Below are 19,824 nucleotides of genomic sequence, written 5' to 3' on the forward strand. Positions count from 1 at the left end.
ATAATGTGAATGCTTTGTCTAATTGATTTTGAGGTTTCATTTATTTAAAAGGTGATTAATAATTGTATGTACATATATATAATTACAGATTTCTATTGCTCCTGAAGAAGGGGAGTTTCCCCGAAACGAGTAGAGTTGGAAATCACACCTGAACATAAGAACATATTGTTTGGTTTTTTCCTTTGCTTTTTATGATGGCCTTATGTGTAAATTACTATTGTTTGTACAAATTCATTTCCTAAACCAAATGTATATATATTGTTTTACCTCGAGTTGATTACTCTGAATTACATATCTTTGAAAATATAAATACTGTATTGACTGATTTATTTCAGCTTTAATGGTGTGCAGGGGATGGGAGTGTCTTTAAATGTAGACACTTTTTCTTAGTTCGTGTCAGTCAAGTTTAACAGACTTCCACCACAGACATAGGAGCTGTCTCAGTGAGAAATAAGAATGCCAAACAGTGTCTATAGGTGTTTGGTTTCACTGTCCCTCGGGACGAGGAGCAGAGTTTTGGAACATGTTGGAGCAGAAGTAGGAGAGAAATGAAGTGAGTTGGAGGTAGTAAGTGGGGGTGGTGAGATCAGCCATCAAAATTGCAGCATGTTGGGAGTAGATAAGGATGAGGAGGAGGTTTAAGAAATTAAATGTGAGCATAGTTGGACCATCACAATACCTAAGGAGAAGGTTTGAAAATAGCAAGAGGAGGGGGTTAGTAGAAGAGAAGGTAAGGAGGTAGAAGAGGACAAGAGGCAGCAGTAGCAAGGACTTGTTAGGAGGAACTTTCAACTAAGGGAATAAGGAGGAGGTTAGGATAATAGAGAATAGAGTTTGCCCTTTCAGCTTTGTCCTGCATGGAGTCTACTTGCCAGGAGTCCCAGAAACTCTGTCGCTGTGCATGCCTCTTGAAGTCTACTATATAGGGTGGAATCTAAGTTAACTGATAGTACATGACATCTAACAGCCAAATAGTGTCCAAACATATTCTTGATCTCCTTAAGCAGCCCCCTGCACTCTCCTATAGTTCAACCTGGAGACGTTATATAAACAAAAGATTATCTCCTTGCATTGTTCAGTCAACTACCTAGTCTGAGCATTACTAATATTGTTGATGTTTTGGGCATGGGCTTAAACAAAACAATTGCTGTGGATATTTGGAGAATGTGCTTCAAAAAACAATATTTATTGACCTTTGACATATTGAACATTTTGAATGCAAAGGTATTCCTCATTTCACAATAACCATTAAACACTGCTTTCATATGCAAATGCCCTTGCAAATGTTAAAAAGCAGAAACACTTTTATGTATTCTTATAATGGTGTATTGTTTAGTTATCCAAGTGAACGCAGAATGGTTTAATTACCCGTGTTTTCTAAGCTGATGTCAATTTGAACAGGGTCGCAATTTCAAAATCTCTGCAGCAATAATTAAGGCTTAAAACAATGCTTAACATCTGTATGAATTGTTGTATGCTTTAGAGGACAATCTGGCTCATGCACCTTGTTTTTGCAAACAGAGCTGCGGTACACAAGTGAATTCCCAGTCCTGCCTTCCCTCTGGTCCTATGGAGCCTGCCTCTTTTTAACACCTCCTAAAAATAGTGGTATTCCATGGAATCCATGGTAAATGCCTTCTAATAAGGGCAAATGACATGCAGCAGTTTCAGTATTTGCTCTACAAAGTGCAAAAGAAGGTATAAAGGTTAGTAAGGGCAATTGTGATTTTTCCCACTTTTACAATTATTATAATACTGCAAACAATGAAAATGGGACAGAGGTTGCCTTTTTGCAGCAATGTACTCAATAAAAAAATAAAAAAAAATCTCAAGTGTTCATAGATAAGCAAAGCATGTATTTTAATGTTTAACATGTAAATGTGATTAATTGCAACTTCATTCTGCTGTGTAACAACTGTTCTTCCGTGAAAAAATAAAATATCCTGTTTATAGCATAGCGTGTTCTTAACACAAACCGGGCTTTAATGCCATGTCATGTTTCATGTTGTGAATTGTGACTTCAATGTAAGATAGATCACACCACAAATTCTATGTCATTCTTCAACATTTTGCAGGCTTCACGTGTCAGGCATGTGTCCTTGTCAGTGAATGCCTTCTGGATGGTAAATACAAATTAAACTTAATAGCACATTCTATGTTTTGACAGGCATATAGGTTTGCAAAGCGGCCCTAGTGTGTGAGTGCAAGTTATGTTAAACCAAATATTAACTTCAGATAACCATCTCATACCCACATGAATGGCCAAACATGCCAAAAGAAATCTACACGCGGTGAAATCTGAACATTTGAGGGTAGAAGGAAAAGAGAAACACAAAACTGCAGGTTAGAAAACAAATTGGAGGTCTTGCAGCTGCTACACATGACAATATGCAGAGGTTTCTTCAGTTAAGAATCCATGTATGCGTATCTCTAGTTGGAACGCATCTAGGAGTGCCTCTAATTTCTAACCTTTCAATTTAATGGTGAATAAAGGGAAACTCATGCTGAGGGCACCTCAGAATGCTTTGTCTAGACGGTCCAGACAATTGTCCATGGGCATGTTTCTAGAAGAGTGAACACAGCAACGAGCCATTATTCTTAATGATGGAGTAGTTCCAGTCACTGTCCCCCCGGCAATGTGCCAGATCATGCTGCTTTGCCGAAAGGTGTCAATTAGTACAATCTCATTTAATAGGAACCAGCCCATTGGGAGGGCTGTAATGGTTCATCACCCAATATTGCCATACACAATATCCCTTACTATAAATACTTCTGTACCACTGTCTAATCTTGAACTAAGAACTTCCTCCGGCTTGTAACTGGCTTGTAGCGCCCTGACGCCCGAGGGCGTGTGTGCGCTGTATAAATGCAAAAAATAAATAAATAAAAATAAATCCATGCAGCTATCTTCTTCCTATGATTATGCACCGAATAGTGCACTGGTGTTTCTTTGCAGCAGTTCAGTAAAACGATAAGCAATCTGGGGCACTGGTCTGCAGGAGGCATGCAATAGATATACAAAACTATTGAAGAGAAAAGTACCACCAGTGGTACTAAAGTCACTGTACTCAGATAAACAATTGCCGGTTTCTAAATCCAAATTCAGTTGGAGGATATTCATTCTGTTATCACTGTATCACCTTCGTATCAATATAGCAGGATGCTAATTCCCAACTTCTCTGACCATATAGTAGCCCGATTCTCAGAGGAATGTCCTGGTGCCTTGCAATCCATTGTTGAGCGTCAATGCAGAATACACCAGTCACAGCTCAAGTTTCCTTCAGCACCTGAAGTGAAAGATGAGGAAAACTGGGACCATTGGGGGATCCCCTCCAGTGCATGGCTGCACTTTAGTAGTAAACACTACATTGATACAACATCTTGTCTTCAGCACAAAATCATATCCTTTATTTGAATTGCTTCATATGCAGTACTGCAGAGGCAGAGGATCTGGCCAATGCATTTCGGACTACGCATCCATCATCAAGGCTGACTCCATAAATAATACGAAAGTTCTCAATGACTGTCAAAACTAAATATCTTCTGTAGCTAATTTCAGAGTAAACAAATCAATATACATACCTGCACCACACATAAGCAAGTATTTATTTAAACCAGTCAACCTAATAAATCAAAAACTTCCCAGTCAGAAATCATAAACATAGTGTAAAAGAGCAATAGTCATATATATCACAAAATATTGTGTAAATATGTTAGTAAACATACAAAAATCTCTATACCTTATCAAGTTAACACATATTCTTATCATAGGCTACGTCGCTCCCTGTAATGGAGTAATTGCTGTAAAAAAAAGGAACAGTTGTTGCTCATATAGTATGAATATGGTAAAATATGTCTAATATGTAAATCAACTCACCATCTGACTCCAGCAACCTCATCTATCCCCAGAATGAAAATGGACGGGGAAAAAAAAAACAGTTGTTTTACTGCCACCATGATTGAAGATCACAAGAGCTTCTCTGACCATCAGCGGGATGAGATATATTCGGCCCTTAAATTTACAGATTACATTATGAGCTCCCTTGCAAAAATGGAGGATTCTTATGCTAACACAAAAATGAATGATAATTATAAGGCCCACAATTTTGATTTGGAAGTAAGGGATAAAAAGCGCATGATGAGGAAAGAGATCAGACAGATCAGGAAAGCTGGGTACACGACGCTCTCTGATACAATGGCTATGCTCAAAAAAACTAAGCAGAGATATAAAAATTGGTCCATTCAACATCGTACTATCAGAAGCCAGAGAGATGGGGAAATTATGTTAAAATCCTTACGGGGATTCAATTCAATTAATTTTTAGAATTGAATTCATAATCTGGACAAACCACAGAAAGTGTCACTTCTGAACCCTATTAATGAATCAACATGGCTGGGACATTTTGCAAACTTGTATCACAGCAAAAACGACAAGGTACCTGTAACACAGAAATGTGAATCGAAATGGCTTTTGACCTTTAACATGTGGGATATTAAAAATGCAATTATTAAATCCAAAAACTCTGGGGCACCAGGGCCGAATAATTTATCTAACAACATTTTTAAGTGTGACCCCGAAATATGGGCTAAAATACTTACCCTTTTGTTTAATGACATAATAGTAACCAAAGTTATCCCCTTGTCCTGGAGGGTATCAATCATTATCCCTATTTTTAAGAAGGGATCTCACCTATGTCCCATGAGCTATAGGCCAATAGCCATTGCCGATCCAGAATCAAAATTGTTTTCATCAGTGGTTTTGAGAGATATTCAAAAGTGGATGGCGGAGGAACAAATCCTAGATATGAGATAAATTGGTTTTAGGAAAAACATGGGCACTGAGTGTGGTGGTTTGATGCTGAATTGTCTGAGAGCAGAAGCTATGAAGAAAGGTGCTACCTCTGTTTTTGTTGCATCCATGGGCCTAAGCTCCGCTTTTGATTTGGTGGACAGAACTATTCTGTGGCAGAGATTGAGAGTATTGAATATGCCCGTGATCTTGTTGGACATTGTAAGGGCTATTTAGTCACAGACAGGTTTGAAGGTCAGACTGGACTCAGAGGGTACTCTCTCTGACAAACTTATTATACATAATGGTCTTCGCCAAGGATGTAGACTGGCTCCTACAATCTTCAACCTTTATGTGAGTGGTGTGAATTTGGCTCTGTGTAATAAGGGCCTAGTGTCACCCAGACTTTTGAATACTCCTCTATCCTGGTTAGCGTATGCTGATGATTTCCTCCTTATGGACAGCACCAAGGTTGGTCTTCAAAGAATGCTTATAGCTTTTGAAGATTTTATTACCTCTATAGCATTGAATATCAACCCGTCAAAAATGGTGATAGTCTGTTTAGGAATAAAAAACAAGACGTTAAATATGTTCTCATGGTTGGTCATGTGGTAACAGCCGACTTAAAGCTCAACCTGAGTTTAAATACCTGGGTTTTGTAATTTCTGGGTCCAATTCGAGATCCTTGCTTAGGACACAACTTAGACTTAAAGCAGACATTGCTATTCGCCAAATGTGTGCTTTAGATTCCAATTTCGGCAAATTTACAATGATTCCTCTGAGAGAATTTTACATGAAAAAAGTCATCCCCCGATTAACATATGGAGCCGAATTACAACCTATAAGCTGTGAGGGGGACTGGTCCTCTATAGAGAGTTACATCTGGAAATCAGTCCTGTTCTTTTTACCGAAATGTATTCCTTTTCATTTAAGTATGAATTTAGGCTAAACTCTCTTCTGGCTTACGTGACCTGGAAAAGATTGATGCTGTGGAGGAAATGTAAGTCTTCAGAGACCAACTCTTGTACTGCCATGCAGGACGGGACACTGGAAACCCATTTATAGTAGCATTGAATGCTGAAACTTTAAAAAAAAACTTGAAACCCCTCTAGGGTAAAAGATAGTGTCATGGGTTTCGATTGGTTGAATACAAAGAATGGAATAATGAATTCAAAATTGTATCATCAAGTGTGTGCCTTGAACAAATGGTTGCCGGTTATGGAAAGTTATTTATTAAAGTATCCAAACAAAAGAATTAGAAATTATTGTATGCGTTTTTAACGTTATTGCTACAAATCAGATTAACTCTATCAGATTGACTGTTCAAGATTCTTGGACATGGTGTAGATTTTGTTGTATAGAGGGTATGGTTGAGAACTTGAAGCATATATTACTGGTATGTCCGGCCCTCAAGGAGAAAAGACTTTTATATTTTGGACAATATGTACCTAATACTGCTGATGTTGATAGGGAATGTATCTGGTATAAAATGTTACATAATAGCAAAGGTAATTTAAATATTAGGGTTGCAGCATTTCTAAGAAATGTTTGTGCTCTTTTTTAAGTATTCGGAATCGAATTTAACTGTTTTTATAGACAATGCAGTTTTCTCATTTGATGGTAACTGTTGTTTATGTGACTAATTTACGTTTCATGTTTTTATTGTGAAGTTGTGAAGTTTTGTTTAGTTAATTTATTGTACGTGATTTGTTTTGAACTGATTAACTTTCCTTCTGCTTAATGAATTCGTGAAATGATGTTTTCGTACATTTTGTAAAGGTTTATACAAACCGAAACAGATAAAGAATAAAAAAAGAAAATTAAAAATCTATATATTTCTTTAGCAATAACAAGCAAAAATACTAATGGGCCAATAGCTGGCCATTTTAACATGTTATGTGTTAGAGTCCGAAAGAGACAAATGTCATGTTGAGGAATGGTATAAAAGAAACAATTTATCTAAAGAAGTCGCTTTGCTTTACAATAGCGCAATACTTATGTACACTCCAATTTAACCTAAACAGATTTTATTATTTTATTTTTAGTGGTAACAAGCAAAAAGAGTCTCTTCCTTCATAACATGAGATGCCACACTTCTTAGCCTGTCAATCCAGTAAGTTTCCCTCAGTTCCAATTTTTTTTGTCAGATTTCTGTCACCGATTACCTCTAATATCTGAAATTGCATCTGTGCTATTTCGTGTCCATTAGTGTTGAAGTAGTTTGCCCTACAAATGCTAAGGTTCGTTGGAATGAGCGTCATTCTAACATAAGGCCTAACAATGCAGCTTCATCTTTAGCGCGACACTTCAACATGAATGGGCACCAGAAAGTGCAGATACATCGCAGCCTTTTTGGTTATCGTATTTTTACCTGGTCTATTGCCTATGTTTAGCTACATTCAGCATGCCCTTTTCATGGGCTACGCAATATAAACTTAAGTACTGGATAAATGAGCCTCATTACGACCCTGGCAGACAGCCGTGCCTCTATAGGCACGGCTGCCTCAGGAGTCGTTTTTTTTCGGCGCCCTGGAGTGGGCAATTACCGGGGTATTACAACCCAAGAAGACCCGGTAATTGCCCATTCCAGGGCGCCAGAAAAAAATCTTCCCCATTCCCATTGAGCCCCATATGGGAATGGGGAAGCCGGATGCACCGGCACAATCCGTGAATGGTGCCGGTGCATCCGACGTGTTGTGCTCGCGGATGCCTGTGTGCCTGCCAGGTCAGACCTGCGTGGACAACTTTAGTGGGATGGCAGGAGGAATTGTACTAATGAGAGTTGCATAGTTAGTATATTGGTGTACTTAACTTTCACAACCATTGTTCTTAAAGTAGATGCCATTATCCGAGCTAAAATACATGACGAATCACAGTGTTTTACCAAACCAGTAGTCCATTGATCCAAGGGCATGTGGTTGGTTTGCTCTACCATGACACATTGGGGCAGGTTTCTCAACAAAGGCTACTTGCTGGTCTAGTAAAAAACCTATGAATGTCAATGTACTTATGCATCTGAACATTTAATAATCATAACAAACGTCTCTTACTATTCTTTTCATTTCCGTTTTTGTCTTTATGTTGTTTTTCTTCTTTTGGCTTTTCATTGATCAACTGTATGCACCTAATATGGACATGCAAGTTTGCTAACACCACTTGGTCACGCATATTACTCTCAATGACAATTAATTGAAATTCGAAGCATCAAATTGTATTTCATTGAGCCCTGAAGAAGAGCTAGGCTACAAACAGGTTCTGGCGCAAATGAAATAAAATCCAGTAATGACACAGTCCTTGTATTTACGATTTTTGAAGTAACAGTTTGTATTGTATTGTATTGTATCGGATGGGAGAGCGCTTTAGGAACCTAGTCACTATTGGTTTACTCTTTAGTGTTTATACAGGAGGACATTGGGGAAGCACCTCAGAATCTACATTCCTCAGTGTCCCCGGCCCACAGAAATTGGGTTAGTTTGCCACTTTTTCTTTCCTTCTGGTTTATTCATTGAACTTGAAGTACACTTCAAGCCATTGCGGTTCCACTGTCTCAGCATGTGTTGATGTTGGCGAATTATTGCACAACATGTGGCAATGTCACTGGCAGTGATCAGGCTTATTTGTTTATTTATTGTCACATTTCTAGCAGCGCACCACGCCCTCAGGAATGTGGGCACTCACTACAGTGCAGTGAAAACTTAAAGATGATCATGTTTGCATTCAGTTAAAGCCACACCAATGGTGCAGGGGGCTACATCTGGTGTGCAGGGGGGCATAATAGGCAACATTCAAATGCATGGTAGGCAACATTCAAATGCATGTACATTCAGGTAAAGCCACATCTATGGTGTGGGGGCTACATCTGGTGTGCAGGTGAACTTAGTAGGCAACATTAAAATGCATAAGCTTTCAGGTTAAACCTAACCTCATGGAGCGAGGGCTACATCTGGTGTGCAGGTGGACATAGTAGGCAACATTTAAATGCATAGTAGGCAACATTAAAATGCAAGCACATTCAGGTAAGCATCACCTCATGGTGCGGGCTACATCTGGTGTGCTGGTGGACATAGTAGGTACCATTTAAATGCATTGGAAGTAACATTTATATGCTTAGTACAGGGCTACCTCTAATGAGCAGGTAGATATAATGGTGGAGCTGGCATATACAGTAGGGAATGTTAAGTATAAGCAGACCTTTGCAAGCTAACAGGACATCTTTAAAATCCATTTGCTGGGGACACATCGATGCACAATTGGCGTGCAGGGTCCAAGCAGGCAAACAAGAGGGCAGACTGGCGTTGGTTGAGGCAGTGTCAATGGTAGTGCTCAGAGTCATGAAGTGAGGATGGCCATGATTAATCATGTTGCTAAAGCCTACCCAGAGTAGATAGGGGCTGTAGCAGAAAGGCATCGACTTAGTAGAGGAGTATGTCATTGAAGGAGTATATTGCGGAGGATAAACTCTGCGTTCGCGACAGTGAGAAGAGTATGAACGTTCAGTTATCAGCATGCACCGGTAAGCAAAGGCCGTCAGCAGGAGCAAGGTTTAGTGAGGGCTTCTGCATTCATCTCTTGTCGGAAAGGGGCTGGGAAAGTGAGATCAGCAGTGGGGGGGACCAGCAGTGGTTGCGAATATAGTTTGTTTCATTATGCTTATTCGGATAAAAACCATCCATCAAACACAGGCAATACAAAGTATAACATTCATTATAATACAGCATGAGGATACAAAAGTTACCATAAGAAGTTGGAAACCTTAAAACAAAAACATTCAAACCATAGATCTCAGAATGATAAAAACAAATTCTACCCCTTTAAAATCACCTTTCTTCAATACATCACACTTTTCAAATAAGACAAACGGGCCGAGGCAGTCAGTTCTGATTCCACCGTCAAAAGAAACAACAAAGCGGGCCTATAACAGCGAATATGGGTAGGCTCGACAATCTGCAGAATAGTACATCTTCTGACGCCCAGCACACCGGCAAGTTAGGATCATTTGGGTATCCTGTCCAGTTCTCAGTGTTTCCCCTTAACAATAGGCAGTCAAACCTGGCCCTCGTTATGAGCCATCTATGGTTCTTTTTCGTGGTCCATGCAAGATAAGGCTGTATCTCTGGTACCCTACTAATCAGCATGTGTTGGCCTTCAGGATAGGTAACTCGTGCTGTAAAGGCCCGCTTATCAGAAATCCCCCGATAGACAGCCTGCTTATAGACTCTCAATTGCAAAGAAGATAACACTACAACTGGAGTAAACTGAGCCTTACTATTGCTAGTACACAGGGACTCCTTTACATACCTCAACGAAAGAATTTAAGACCAAGTCTCCTTAATCAATGTACTTCTGATAATGAAATGATATAATGTTGCACGCTTGTTTGCCCATATTCTTAGCCAAAGATTACTAGGTGCAGCTGTCCATTCATCCTCCCAGTAATCCAACCCCAGTTCCCTGTGAACCGATGCACAGGGGGATGCGCCAGGAAGTCCCAAAAGTTGTTTTTAAAAAAACGATGTTCGTTTCCCTGGAGTTCACTGGGCTTAGTAAAGCCCCACAAAGGGGCTCCATAAAGGGTGGCCGCCTACGTTTGTGTAGTGTAAACGTTAAGAAACGGTTGCATGGACTGGCACTTACACCTTCATAGAAAGCAGGATATACCAGCCATGTACTGGTTCATTGTCACCGCCGCTGAAAACCTAACCCCTAGATAATCGAATTCTTTTACCCTTGGGATCATTTCCCCATTGCAATCCATGGGACGCATCTTGGCAGGCCTCTTCCTTCTAGTGCACTCCATCACTGCAGATTTGGTAGTATGGATCTTCAGCCCCAGACCATTCATAAAGTTTGCATAAGCATCAAGCATAAGCATCAACCACAGACTGCAGAGCCTTTGGGGTCCTGGCCATAACAACTGTATCATTGGCATAGGCCAGAACGGGAAAGACTCTGCCCCCCCAAACTCAGATAGTCCACGCCTGTTCCCACCAGAGCCTTCAATAGCCCATTGATGTACAGTGTAAGCGGTATGGAGGCATGCACACACCCCTGCCGAACCCCATCCCGACATTAAAACACTCTGTACACATACCCCCTGGTCCAATGCGAACACTAGCCCTATTGTCCGAATGGATCTCCCGAAGCACCGCCAGTATTGCCTCTGGACACCACATGGTCTGAAGCATGGCCCATAACTTTAGTCTGTCGACGTTGTCAAAGGCCGTGCTCAAGTCCATGAAAGCAAGCTAGACCGCCTCGCCATTGCAGAAAACAAAATTAGAAACAAGAAGATACAAATTAAGTGCCCGTTCCATTGTTCCCAGACCAGGTCGAAAAGCAAATTGAAAGTCTGCCAAAACCGACCTTGCCGCAAGCCAAGACTTAACATATCCCAACAGAACACGTTCAAAAATGTTAAAAGAGGTTTCTAATAGAGACATAGGGCAATAGGACAATGGGATAGAAGGATCTCCTTTTTTAAAGATTGGAAAAATGATAGCGGATCTCCATGAGGATGGATAGTGACCAGAAGTTAAACAAGCATTAAAGGCTTAGGTTAGTACTGGTGCCCATAAGTCAATTTGCTCCAAGAAAAGATCAGCCGGTACTGCATCAGGTCCAGGGGCTCAGTTACAGGCCTGTGCCCCCATCGCTTTCGAGACCTCATCTATTGAGAAACAGAGGGTCGAACCACAGTTTCCCTCTCCTCCGGTGCACAGCTAGCTCCACCTTAACTTGTGCATGGAGAAAGGAGAGGCTTGGCGCCAGCAGATAAAAAGCAGCCGAAATTCAGTGGTAACAGCTGCAGTCTCCATGTTGCAGAGGTTAGCAAGGTTCAAAATGTAGTGGGGCAGTGCAGCCTGGCAGCATAGGTCTAACAATGGCCAGACAGGGCCAGACAAGATTCAAAGAATGCCTTAGTGAGAGGCCTTTGTGCTGGGTCGGCTCTGCCTGTCGGCATGGGGACATGGTCCTATTTGGAGATAAGAGTGCCCAATCAGAAGGCCAAGAAGTGGGGGCCTGGCAAGCAGCCCCGAGGTTGAAGAACAAGGTTGCAGGCTCTGTGATGGCGGTGGCCATTTTGGAATGGCAAATGCTGGTCATGGCATTGTGGTTCCTCACAGCACCTTAGTGTTGTGGACGGTCATGCTTGTGGTTCTTAGTGAAGAACCACAAGAATGACACATACATTGCTTTTCTCACATGCATAAAACAACATGTTACATTGAAAAGTAGGAAGTAGTAGGTCACAAGCATGATTTGCTCCTAAAGGTCTCAAAGCTCACAGTTCACATGTTGCAGACTGTACATCTTTACGACAGTTCATATAGCTGTAGCTGTATTCTTGTGGTATTTTGATACCTTACTTGAAGGGTGTCCACACATTCTTTAAGGGGACACTGGATTATGATAAAATCAACATGGGCCACACAGGGATGTACATAGGGAACATATGTGGAAGTCTTTATGTATTCTTTTTCTATCTGGTGTAGGCTCTACAGAATTGTAGTGCTTGTCAAAGCAAAGTGAGTCTTGTAAGTACTGGAATGTTTAGGAACCCATGGGATGTCCAAGATGCCACATCTGTCATACACTCTGATGCTGTTTAATAAAAAGGTACAATTGCTGGAAGAACCCAAACGGACATATTCACAAACATTTGCGTGGCACAAGTGATGAGATGCACTACAGCATCTTGTCCCTTGTGCCAAATAAATGTGCAGCACAATTCACAAAGGGTACCTGAATATACACATCTTAGAGGTTCAGATTCAGATGCCATTTTCCACCTCTTCGAGCATTTTCACAAATCAGAGGGCACTTCAGGACATTTAAATGTGCACCCTAAACTCACAAACATGAGGCGCTTTTAAAAGCGCAGCAAATAGGCACATTCCCCTGCAATAGTTGGCAACAGGTGCAGGGGCATTTGCAAATCATGACAGGGTCATTTCTGATCCTGCCATGCATTTTTCCTGAGACGTGCCAGCCCCGGTTTAAACTTCAGCTGTAACACTTGCATTTTCATCCTCCAAACAGGGATGGAAATGTTTTATTGTGTTTCACAGAGACAGGTCTCTTAAGGACCTGTCTCTTTGAAATGCACTCTCAGCGATCACGTGGTTGCTCTGAGCCAGTTATAATTTCACGACACTAATGTATTCAGGGGGATGGACAGCACAATTTAGGTCTAGTGTCCGCTCCGCTCCCAAAAGGTGCATGAAACCTTTGAGAATAAGGTAACCTGCCCATTTCTACAATGAGCACAGAGGAAGAAAGTACATAATTTGCACCTATTACATTGGCGCTAATTCTTTTGAATCTGGCACCATGTGACTATGTCATGAAGATAAGAGTTAAATATATCTTGTTACAGTCATTGGAGAGCACTGTATACCCCATTGTAGAGGAATGCTGTACGTTTTTGTTATGGATTGCTACCATCAAGGATAGCTTCTCCTTTGTCTTTCATTTCCCAGAATGTTCCCTCTCAGGCTTCCCTGTCTTTATAAACAGATATGTTTCTCATTCATTTATAAAGGTTCATTTTGGATTTGTTTTAATAAAAAACATACATTTAAGTAATTTGTTTACAAAGTCTAATTCCGAAGAATGTCAATCCATTAAAATGAGTTCAATAACAATTGGACCTCACAATCTTAAAACACACAAAATGTATACTATTATGTCATACCCATTCCTAATAATGTGCTGTACTAAATTGGCAATAGCCATGTCCAGTTGAAGTATCTGTTAACATTGGCATTAACCTATAATAATATAAACAATTAGAAGTGTCATAGAGCCTCAGTACTTCTTGCCTAGATCCTATTTTTGATTTCAGATGTTTTTGTTCCAACCAATTTTTTCTCAGCCTAACTTTATTTGGACAATGCATTTCAAAAATTCTGAAATAACAAAACAACAAATAACCTAATAAATTCTAAATTATGAACACGTATAACTTCATATACTGACTAAAAAAAAAAAGAGTACATTCAAATTTTCAATCAGTACACAATGAACACCATGTTAATCTTCTCCAGTATTGACCAGATAAAAAGAACAATAGTTAAAAGGTACCATCACATCTGTGTCTAAACTGCAATTTAATCATCACAAAATCATCTACGCATCTACTTCTTTTTATCTAATCTGTACTGAGCTATCCAACAATCCTAAAACATAACTTCCTTAATGGGTTAATTTCCATAAGTAAGGGGCATCTTTTGCTATTCTGGTTGAAAGAGTTTTGAACAATGGACTAAGCCAGATTCATCTTCTGTCTTTTGTTACCGGACAGATGAGGAGTAAGCACACACTGTCTTCCTTTAAAAAGTTACACCAAGGGCAGTTCTTAGAGTTCTTCGGGTTCCATACATAAGGAGAATTAATCAGCAGTAATATTCCTAATCTGAATTTTAGGACCAATACCTTGTCAGTATAAGTTTCTATGTTATTCTAAAAAGGTTCATAGCCTAACATTAGTTTAAATTCTAAACAGTTCCTTACTAATTGCTTGTTGCTGGCATTGCCAAACAAATCATTTAGGGAACAATCTCCAAAGGATGCTTTGCTACTATTAATTGCTGATCTATCGATTCCTTCAGGAGAATCCCAAAAAAATGCACAAATTAATGTTGCTAAGAGTTCTATAAACATGCACAAACTAAGGGTAGTGTTTGAAATGGTTTTATTTCAAAACATCTAGCATTGCAAATCGAGTTGTATTCACTAGAATATAATTCAAAGGAGCAACAGTCTTAGTAATCCTTTAAACATGAATCTCTCACATGACCATCTCCATTTTCAGCAGAATGTTGGGTGTTCCTGTAGGAAATGACAGTAATGTCTATGAAATGCTTTGGTCAAGTTAGGTTTAGCTGTGTCCTCATATTTCAGCTCTGTAAAGGGTAGTTTACTCGGATTGAGTTCTGTACACTTCAAAGGTTTCGGCGATTTCCATGCCTCCATATCCTTTAGAAAAGCTAAGAATGGCACTTGTAGAGTGTTTCAAAGCTACCTCACTCTACAGATGTTGTGGGTGCTCACTGTATTTGTTCTTGAAACGAATCCCCAAGTAATCAATATGATATACAGTTTTTATTTGTATTGCACACAGATTGAATGATATGTAATTGAGTAATTTTGAATGGCAAATCATAACATTTTACTTTACAAGCTCTTTGTTCTTACATAGCATGCCACATTCTTCCAATGCCTCCCTTAAACCCAGTAGAAATGATGGTAAGAGCAAGGCATTGGGCTTCATTACGAGTATGGAGGTAGCCATGCCGCTTTTAGCGGCATGGCTAACCCCATACCGGGTACCGGGTCTAGGTTCCAGGAATAGAGAATTACCAGGCCATTCCGACCTTGGAAGGCCCGGTAATTCCCTTTCCCCGGACCCGGATCCGGTACATCCCCATTACTATTTGAGACCCGATAGGGCTCAATGGGAATGGAGAGGATGCTAACAACGGGTCCGCTAATGACGGGCCCGTTGTTAGCATCCTGGTCTGATAGCGGGTCCCTCTAAGGACGTCTGGTCTGGCCATGCGTCCTGAGCGGGACCCGCTGCAGACCTCGTATTATGGCGGCCCGTAATGAACGATGCCGGTCCCTTACCGGCACCGTTCATTCTGTGGCGACCTTCCTCATAATGAGGCCCATTGTCTGCAAATAATAATATGCTCTGCCACTTATTTAACATAGGGGCATCAACTGGAACAAATGTAAGTGCATTGCAATATTGTTCATGGATATTGAGAACATTGGAGGGGCCAGTACTCAAACCCGATGGACACCTTGGATGACCATCGTTATGTTTCTATGAGAACAGGTTGCCTGAAAATTGGAAACATTTTTAAAAAATCCATGAGATGAGGAAACCTGCATGTTAGATCTTAAATGCAATCTAAACAACATTCCTAAGAATATCCTCATGAGGTGTTCAAAGGGATTGATTTTTGACAGGAGTTTTCTGTTGTTAGCACAAAATATTGTTCATAATATACAAAATGTGTAGATCAATAGCAGATACCATCCTTTCAGAGTGAATTAAAGTTGGATGTGTTTTCATTATTAAGTACTCCCTTTTGATGTGTTCCCAAAGTTACATAGGGAAACTGCTTGAAAGTCATGAGATTAATCTGAGACCGGTAGTGCACTACGCTGCCAGTGGGTTTTCTTGAATCACTTTTCTGGTTTGTGTTCACAAAACAGAAACATATCAACATATCTAACAAAACAAACATGACCATCAATGGCTTGCAATTATTTGATGTCTTCTTCAGGAATTGACAAAGTATCTTGTGTAAAGGCCTTAATTCTGGCCCTTAACATATCCTTACATGCTTCTTAAACTGGGACACAAGGGAAACACATGTTTGACTCAATTAGTAGTGATTGTGTGTTCGCGTGGCGATGTGTGTGTGTCTGAAGTTGAACAGTAGGCCCACTATATATTCTGCCCGGTCTTGTCTGGAGCTGATCCAAAGGAAGTTACAGGGACACTATACTGCACCTGCTCAGATGTAGTGTATGTGGGAAAGCTGATGTCACATTAACTAGACTATTTGCTAGATTTGATGGCACTGAATTTAAACATGTTCCAGTGTTCATGAATATATACACCATGATGAAGCTCATCCACTGGGAAATGTATCAGAATTAAAGTCCCAAAAATCGATGCCTTCTTCTATTACATAATTGTCTTTTCAAGCTATGTTAAAAAAATGGGTGCCCTTTTTTAAAACAAAGTCTCTGTTTCTCTTTCTATATGACTGCCAAACTCAAATTATTCTTCATTTTTCTTTATCTGATTGTTCATTTTATTATTGTGATTCAGTTTACAATTAAACCTTTCACAAATTACAAACACAGTATACAATTTCAACTATCCCAAAATTCATATACATTTCTTCACCACAGAAGAATAACTATATATTTAATAAAAACACAATTCCCTAAAATGACAGAAATCCTTCTAAAACAATCCATAAAATATCGTTGAAGCTACCTACTGGATTACTCATAAGGCACACTTCCACCTCACTGATTAGGCCCAACAAGGCTGAAATACGTGTCTGGGGTTGCTGTTGGTACTCTAGTTCAGAAGGGAATTGCCATAGCATTTTGGTGCTAGACGGCCCTCGTGAGCAGGACAAAGACTGATATGCAAATGGCTATTTGTCCTCTGTGAAAGGTACAGTGAGGTAAAGTGTGGCTGCGGACTCTCGAGTGGGTACCTTCCCAATGGACAGGTCAATTGGCCTTGTTTGTTCTCGTAGAGGGGTGCCTAGGACTATTTTTGGCAAATTATTTATGGTTCTCTTTATGAAAGGCATGTGGTTTACCCAGTTAACCAAGGAGCAATGATTGCAGTTGGTCTCATGGCATATTTAATAATCCAATCTGCTCTCTAAAACATGCAAATGTATTTGTGAATTGCATCCTACATCCCCAGCATAACAGGGTTTCTCTTAAGGCTTTTGCCTGAAAAGGGTGGCCCATTGTCACCTTGTAGTGTGTTGATAATGTTACAACTACTATAGATCATAATGCTGTTATGACTTTTTTTTTACAATCAGCTCCCTTCTGGTAACTGTTTAGGTAAATCAAACACTTGTGTTTCGCAACTGCTGTCAATGTACCTAAGTTTTCAATTGTTTCCGTTTTCAAATGGTATTATTGCCTTCGACAGGTGAGTTTCTTATAACTTCGGGTATCATTCAGTCTTTTCTACAAGCATGTTGTGCAATTAGCTATAGTCTCAGCTCTGGCCACCAGTGTCTGTGCAACACAATCTAAGCCGTTCATCATATTCCCGAGTGAGCATCAGATGTTAAGTCTATTCCGTACTAAATGTTTGAAAGTACCCTTTAGATATGATCTCAAATCTTTGAGGAATGGTGATTAACACACTGTTGTCTTTAGAGAGTATGGAGCTTTTACGCATTTCGGTCGTGATGAAGCACATTTTCCTTTATTTGTATGGCAGAAAGGAGGAGCACAACAAAACGTACATGTTCACCGCTCCCTTCATCTCCGCCATACACACACCCCAGCATTTGTGCCTGCATGGATTTTCCTGCTGGAGCAAATGTTTGGGATTCCTATGGCGTCTGCCTTCTTTTTGCACCAGCAAAAAATCAATGTGTTCCTTCCATTAAGCTGCGCCCTCCAACAAATTGGTGCAATCAAATTCAATCTTTTTTTTTAAAGACAAAATCAAAATGATCAAAGCAACTATTAGTGACCTTAACCAAAGTTATATTGCACAGATTGAAAATAGCAGTTTCATGGATATGTTTGTCTTGAGTACATCTCCTGCTAATTGTCAACTGAGCAACACATTTGATTTTAAACCAATCAGAGTGTTAGGGGCTTGACTATTATCAAAAGTCTTAAACCACTAATTCGTAATTTGCTTGGTGACTTTTGCCTAGTATGATAAAGCAAGTTCTATATCAATTGAACCCAATTAATACAGACCTTATAAATGCTTCATTCAGAGATTCCACAATGCCAGATACACTAAAGCAAGGTGTAGGTGACACCACTTATTGCACAGCTCATGTTATACCTATTGTTCCGTGGCCACTCTCGACCTACCACTAATATGACATTTCAGTAAAACATTTGTCTCCGGGGGATAGCTCAGGGGCAATGTGCTCGCTTTGGAAGCAAGACGACGAGGAGCAACACAGGTTCGATCCCTCGTTCCACATTTAGAAACCTCTGGGTATTAAGGACATTATAAATAACCAATTATAATTATAATTTTAGATTCGACCGCATCTATACTATGCAACTGCAGACACACCTGGTGGAAGGCCAGCTGCTTGGTTGCTTGGTAGCTCTCTCTCCCATGCTGACCTACCTGTCCTGCTGCACTGTCTGGTTGCTTGGCTACCCACAGAGTCCCACTGAGTACCAAGTTCCTCCATGATCTGTCTTGCCTGCACTGCCCTGAGCCTACCATGCACTTAGGGGTTGTAACTGTAACCTCTACAGCCCCATGACTCCTTGCACTTACCAAGAGCTGCACTGCCCTGGCCGCACTTACTCAGAGCAATGCTGCCTGATTGCACGTCCCCTTTCTCTCTCCCTGGAGCTGCCCCCTATCCCTTACCCCTGCACTTGTTCACCATAACATGTGCACGATCTGAATGACACAAGGACTAGTAAGATTATTTGTCTTGTCTGCCCTCTGCCCCCCTGCCCCCCCTTGTCTGGATGCGCCTAGAAACACTTGTGTACGAGTGCATTATAAAGAATTTGTCATATCATATCATAGTCTGGAAATTTCCCAAATAAAGGTAGTGTCGGTGACCCCATGGATGGGAGGGAAAATCCATTACAGATACTGATCATGGCAAAATAGGGTTACTTTTTTAGATGTCTGCACTTCCTTAGACACGTTCACCACTCCATAGAGATTCAGCATGTTGCTGTGATACCTGGGATGTCAAAGAGCACCTCTAATTGGGTGCATCATTTGTGGGCAACTGAACGTCCACAGTCAGACTTGGAACGTTTGAGTCCCACTCTGAGAATATAGACTGTGGAGTGCCACATGGCTAATGCATTGCTCCTATTTTCTACAATGTTTAACCACATCATGATCTTTTGGCTGAGCTGGGTTCCACCTTCCAAAACGATGCCGATGACATACATGTCATCTTCTAGCTGGAAGACTATCAGCATTACAATAGCATGTGTGTTCACACAACGTTCTGTCAGGTTGGAAAATGGATGATGGATAACTAGTTGGGAGTGAATCAGGAAAACTGAGATCCCAAATCTGTGTTTCCATGTATTCTTACATATCCTAACAGCACTTTTTCAAGATTTACCATCCTGTACATCAAAACGTGAAAACCTTAGGTATCAACTTTGACTCTGCACTATCCCTGCGTCATGACTATAGTATTACCAGCTCTGCTAACTACTACTTCATGCTCTAAAGAGAAATTAGACCATTGTTGTTCAATTCCCATACCAACAATTGGTAAAGCAATCACTTGATC

The sequence above is a fragment of the Ambystoma mexicanum genome, chromosome 7q (assembly GCF_040938575.1).
Source record: "Ambystoma mexicanum isolate Mex_15411 chromosome 7q, UKY_AmexF1_1, whole genome shotgun sequence".
Taxonomy (NCBI): Eukaryota; Metazoa; Chordata; class Amphibia; order Caudata; family Ambystomatidae; genus Ambystoma; species Ambystoma mexicanum.